The sequence below is a fragment of the Nicotiana attenuata genome, chromosome 4 (genome assembly GCF_001879085.1).
Source record: "Nicotiana attenuata strain UT chromosome 4, NIATTr2, whole genome shotgun sequence".
Lineage (NCBI taxonomy): Eukaryota > Viridiplantae > Streptophyta > Magnoliopsida > Solanales > Solanaceae > Nicotiana > Nicotiana attenuata.
This window is the reverse complement of record NC_031992.1, coordinates 8,219,221-8,225,878: the sequence shown is the minus strand read 5'-3', so window position 1 is coordinate 8,225,878 and position 6,658 is coordinate 8,219,221.

Sequence of the window (6,658 nt, the reverse complement as noted above, 5' to 3'; positions counted from 1 at the left end):
CAAACCAAATGGTTGGAACTAAGTGTGAGGTACCCACACGAAGGACCAAGTTTGGGAGAAGTCTGAGTACCCCATGAGCTGTTAATGCTTCGGCCTTTGGCTTACCAGGGAGTCTCTTTTACCCTTTTATTAGTTATGGTGTGCATTGGGGATAATGCACAATTTTATGTGTGGGGTGAGGAGATTGTCTGGGTGACTTTCTATGCTATTTTAGTTGTGTTAGTTTAACTGAATAATTTTTTTTAAATAGAAAAGATTGGACTTTTCCCGACGATGGATCTATTAGACAATTTTCTTGAGGGATTTAAGTCTAAAAAAATGATTTTTTTTGTTAGGTAGTGTAGCAATTCCCCCTTGATTTTTCTTTAAACCACGGTTCTTTTCCAATGGTTTTGTTTTAACCGGGTGTAGTTAGTTTTTTTTTTTTTTTGAGTAGGAGCCATTGTGTTGTGTTTTGAATTGAAGCAATATATCTTGACTTGGTTATGCCTTGAGAATAGTGAGTACTTTGGTTGTGACGTTTAGGCTCAGTTTTTTTACTCTTGTATAATTACCTTAAATTGTATGTTCTTAAATTTGCTTAACTGCTTTGACTAGAGTGTCTTGATGAATCCAATCCTGAGTGAGTTATGTGCCATGTGTGTGTGAGGTTTGGGTGTTATTATGTGCATTGCATTTGATGCCTAGAACTTGCCCCGTGTGTTTGCAAAGCGAAATAGTAGTTTTGTTCAGTCTAGGAAATGATATAGGCATTTCTTTGTTGAGCCAGATAAGTATAGTTTACCCGCCTAATTGTTATGTATCATAGTTAACCCATTTGAGCCTCTAATCCTATTTCTTTGGCAACCACATTACAAGTCTTACCCAATTGTTTGAATGGACTATCTATTTGAACCTTTTAACCTCTCATAAGCACTTGAATTGTGATGATTTATGTAAAAGTTAAAGTGTGGGGTGGTTGGTTTGGCTTTTGAGTGGAACTAATGAAATCAAGAGAAAGGTGCACTGTTTTGAACAAGTAAGAGCCACTTGAATTGAAAAAAAATATAGTTGTATTGCTGTGAAAAAAAAAGTATTTCTTTGATAAGTGGCTCTTGATGTAAGTGTGCTTAAAGAAGTATGGGTTAATATACATTGATGTGAAGGTGGAGTTTGGTTTGACATAAGTATGGGGTTTGAATGTTAAAGTATATGTATTAAAGTGCTTAGGGAGGTGTAGTCACTCTTATATCTAAATGTATCCTACCGTCCCGTAGTCTACATTACAACCAAATAAGTCCTAATTGATCCTAGATGAATGAGCTCGATTAGTGGAGTAGTACACTACGGGCAAGCTTATGGTGCATCTTTTGTGGCATATGAATGTTGTTTCTGAGAGTGAGTGCATTCTTTCTATCTTGAGTTCCTAAGTGTTCTTAAAATTTTATTGTGTGGAACTACTCTCTTTTGTTGTGTGAGGGCACTTGATTCATGAAGGAAAGGTAATGTCAGTGATCTCTATGTTAGAGTAAGTGGGTGAGTTGTGAATAACGCGTGGTACTTGTGAGTCAAAACTCCATTTGGGCTACACAATATATGGTTGGAAAGCTAACTCAAAGGGATACAACTTTCATGTTTTATGTTTTTCCAAATTCCAAACGGAACAGTGTCAAAAATGCAATTGAAACTGCAACTGCGGACCTAATGCGGACGGAGACAGAATATAACCCAACTAGCGCGGCCGCGCTAGTCCAGACGGAAAAACAGATCTGAAGGGTACTTTTGGAAGTTCAAGACCAATCCCCTCAACCTATAAAAGGTTTAGTTCGTCCAAAGGAGCGGGGAAGAAGTAGTTTAGAACAAGGAAAAAAACAAGAGGCAAGGAGGCAGAGACACAATAGGAGCAAGGCGGGGAATTCTTCAACAAGTTTTTCCTTCCTCTTCCTATTTTTCATTGTTGGTTATGATTTGTAGTTCTACATACTATTATGAATAGCTAATTCGTTTTCTATGATTTTGATGGAACCTTTTGGGGATGAATTGGTTGTTATATTAATATAGTTTTGAGTTAGTTGTTAATCTCTATATGTTCAACTACGTTTTGATTTTGGTTAATTGAAAGGATCCTCAATTAGCCGTTCCTATTTATTATGTATCCGCTTGAGAGAGAGTGCATATTTAGGTAGTTGTTTGAACAACATCACTCCCGGAGTATAGGCGAGAGTCATAACCGAGGGTTTAGAGGTTGGATTAGAGATAACGATACCTCGGGTGCGATCTAAGTTAATTGTAATGTGAATCTAGCTAGCGTAGCTTGAGAGAGTGCGTCTAGTAAATTATCATAATTGCTTGAGAGAGATTTATGATAGCTGGAGAGTTCATGATTGATAGATGCAACTAAGTCAAAACTATATGAAACATACAACTAATGAAATCAACAATTGGGGAAATCATAACTCTAGACCTCCTTAATTTAGTCTCCAAACCTTTGTCTCGTTAGTTCATAATTTTACCGTTTTATAGTATTTGTTGGTTAATTAGTTAGATATAAAAATCTTAATATAATAATTTAGAAATTGTTCAAACTTGTCTTCTTTGCGATATTGAACAATTACAGCGAAACCTTAGTTCTCTGTGGGATTCTACTCCGGACTTTTAGACCGGATTATATTTGCAGCGACCGCTTATCCTTTTTAGGACTAGAGTTGGGCGTGATCACATGCCAAATTTGACCGAACAATATTGGCAAATGGGTTTAAAATCAACGAGTGTGACAAATGTGTTTACATTAAAAATACTGCAGGTCACGAAGTCATTGTTTGTTTATATGTTGATGACATGTTGATAATGAGCAAAAGTATGGCAGATATAATTGCTACTAAGCGCATGTTGGCTAACAAATTCGGCATGAAAGACTTGGGAGCTGCTGACGTGATCTTAGGAATCAGAATTCATAAGACTCCACAAGGTCTACCATTATCACAGTCTCACTACATTGAAAAAGTACTGGACAAGTTCAAGTATTTGGATTTCAAGATTGTCAAGACTCCAATTGACGTGAGTTATGCACTTCAAAAGAATGAAGGCAAAAGTGACTCACAACTGGACTATGCAAGAGTATTGGGAGTTCTATGTATATCATGAATTGTACGCGACCAGATATAGCATGTGCTATTAGCAAACTGAGTTGGTTTACAAGTAATCCCAATCAAATACAATGGATGGCAATGAAACGAGTTTTGGGGTATCTGAAACATACCCAAAATTATGCTTTGCATTATAACAAATATACCTCCGTGATTGAGGGATATAGTGATGAAAATTGGATCACTGGATCATCTGAAGTTAAATCCACGAGTGGATATGTTTTCACAACTGGGGGTGGATCAGTGTCTTGGAAATCATCCAAACAAACGTGCATTGCTCGTTCTACAATGGAATATGAATTCATAGCTTTAGATAAGGCCGGTGAAGAAGCTGAATGGCTCCAGAATTTCTTGGAAGATATTTTATTTTTTTCCAAACCTTTGGCACCTATTTGTATACATTGTGATAGTCAAGCGGCAATAGGTAGGGCAGAGCGCATTATGTATAACGAAAAATTTTGTCATATACAACGGAGACACAATACCGTTAGACAACTACTCTCTAGTGGTGTTATCATGATGGACTACGTAAAGTCAATAGATAACGTGTCGGATCCACTTACAAAAGGCCTATCTAGAGAGGTAGTTGAAAGATCATCAAAGGAAATGGGGTTAAGGTCTAGGACAAGTCATCATGACGGTAACTCTACCTAGCAGACTGGAGATCCCACGAGATAGGTTCAAAGAGATCAAACAAAGTTATGAATGACGGTTCAACATTGTCGAAGAACTCAACCATTCTTGTGATGAAGACACTGTTCATAAATCGAGGTAAAGCATTAAGGCTTTTTGATAAGTCAATAAAGCTTAAAGCTTTTTAATAATTTGCTAAGTTTGGCAGGATATGACTAGATAGTGTGTCTATAGGATTACACGTTTAGAAATCACCTATGTGAGTGTGAAGTGTAAACTGCTTCAAGGGGAATGAAAGTAAAGGCGCATTCTCTATGCACTCATGAAATCGGGCGGTGTTCATGGCTGAAACGAACACAACCGTGAGAACCATAGATGTTTAAGGATTGATTGTGTGACTTATGTTGTGTAGGTATACAACACATCTCGACGGTTTAAAGATATCAAATCTATCGATTGACCGAGTATCTCCGATATAAATTCACTACGGAAAGTTCAAAGGGAAACCTATTTATCCAGATGCAATTAATTCTTGCATGTAAAACACACACGCGTCCGTGCATTCCTTTATTTTATTGTCATTCCCCATTCATGTGGGGGATTATTGGGCTTTTAAGCTTGTGTAACTTAAAGAGGGTGAATGAGAAATAGAGGGAAAATGGAATATTTGAGTTTTCCTCCTTAGCAAAGTGACATTGTCCCATATTGGAGGAAGATAAGGATTTTGATTGGTATATATATTATTGTTATTCTTCTAGCTCTTAAAAAGTTAAGAAGAAGGCAAGCCTCGCGCCATCGTCGTCGTCGTCGCTCGACTCGGCTCGGCTTCGACTTCGGATTTGGATTTGGTCAAAGATTGATTGATTAATCTTTTTTGGACAAAATTCCTTTCAATTATTTAATTAATTAACAAAAATTCAATCCGGAATAGCCCATGACCCGCGACCATATTCGTTCCGGTCCATTTTCTTTCCCGGATTATTTTCAATCCGTTTGTTGTTTCCCGCAATATTTCTGTTTCGCACCTGTTCCAACAGCTATGGCTGTTTCTGAAAGGTTGCAAACCTTTTCAGAAACAGTGTCAAATGGTCTATAAATGTTCCTTGAATCCCAGAATCTTTACTTACGAAATTTTCTGATCTTCTTCTTCTTCTTCTGCACATAAAAATTCCAGTGTGTTTTACAGCCTTCGAGTGGTTCGTTGTTCATTAGTGTTTTTGGTGCCAACACTCCGGTGAGTTAAATCGTTCTATCCTGCGAGGATATATTCTAGCACCTCGGGTACTTGATCAAGGGAATAATTTCCTTAAAGACACATTGTGTATTCAATGGGCTCGATTTATTCCTATATTATTTTTCAGAATTTATTTGTCGTTCTCGTTCTACTAACTTTCTGTTTCTATTTTTCCATAAAGTTTAATGTTTTATTGGTTATTACAACAATACAGATGAATAACATAATTAACCATTGAATTGTACCTTTTGACAAATAGTATTGTTTAGTTTGGTTAAACGACAACGTAGACTCCAAAGTTTCGTTAAGGGCCTTACGCTTGAATTCTGGGCTCTTACTTTAGGCAAGTGGCCCACAAATCGATTATGAGAAATTCATACTATATATTAGTTTTCAAAAAGGAAACTATTTACTACTCCATTGTTTATCAAGCATTTAGCAAAATATAAAGTCTCTTTTCTGATGCATGCTTGTCTATTAAATGTGTGGATATGATTTGATATGATATATATAGTTATTTTGTGTAGATGATTTTTTTCAGCATTTTGAAACCTTCCAATGAAGCTTTTGTGGAAGAGATTTTCATAGTGGGTTTGCAGCATAATTCAAATTCATTATGCAGAGTTCACTTTTGTGTTTCATGGCGTGAGAGATGTGAGGGCTCCATATATTCACTTTTATGTCAATCTTACCTTTATTTCAAGTATAGGAATCTACTGTGATTGGATTAGCCATCACCAATAAAATTAAGGAAGTTCCATGCTAAAAATGTCCTCACAATAACTTGCTTTTGGACTTTTTAAATGCTGCCACTTGTAATCTTATATAAACCGTGAGAATAACTGATTAAGTCATGCTAGAAATAAAGGCCAAGCTACATGCGATCAAGAGATACATTTAAATAGCTGTCGTTGAAGGTAAATATTATTAAATTCCTTGACATAACAAAATTAGTGACAAAGAGGATTCAAAAGTTACTCTAAGTTACAGGGTTAAATTCATAATTTGACCTTCTTATATTTTTTCCGAATCTCTTAGAATTGGTGACACTACTGCAGCTATAAAAGTCATTCTTTAAACAGAATTTAATTAGATTTTCAAGTGGTTTAATTGAAAGATATATATTGTTGAATATAGGAACTCAATGAGAAAAATGTCAGCTTCTCATCAGCATTTTCTGCCATCTTTTGACTTTGACTTTGTCACCATCACTCCACAGGTTAATAAATACGTAGTAGATATTTGTAAGAGTAAGAATAACTTTTTTTTGGGGAGCCAGTTATTCGGCTATGAGTTCAGCCAAAATCAGTAGCTTTTATCTAAATTTTATATTTGTCTTAAGAAATTCATCGAAAATTACAAATTATTACATTAAAACCCAATAATTTAAAAAAAACTTGAATTCTGAACCCATATATAAATTTCAAATCTTAACTTCGCCTCTAACTTTTGTTTGTATGAAAGTAAAGCATATATAATACCTTCCATAAATAAAATGATGCTATTTAGAAAAGAGATCAATATTTGTGGTATCTCGAGGATTTTGGCAGTAGTTATATGCTCCATATCAGGGTGGCAGAGCATTGTTTATTAAGAAAAGGAAAGCGAAAAGAGAGAGGAATTCGCAAGAAACAAACAAATCAAATAGATTTACACTACTACCAGT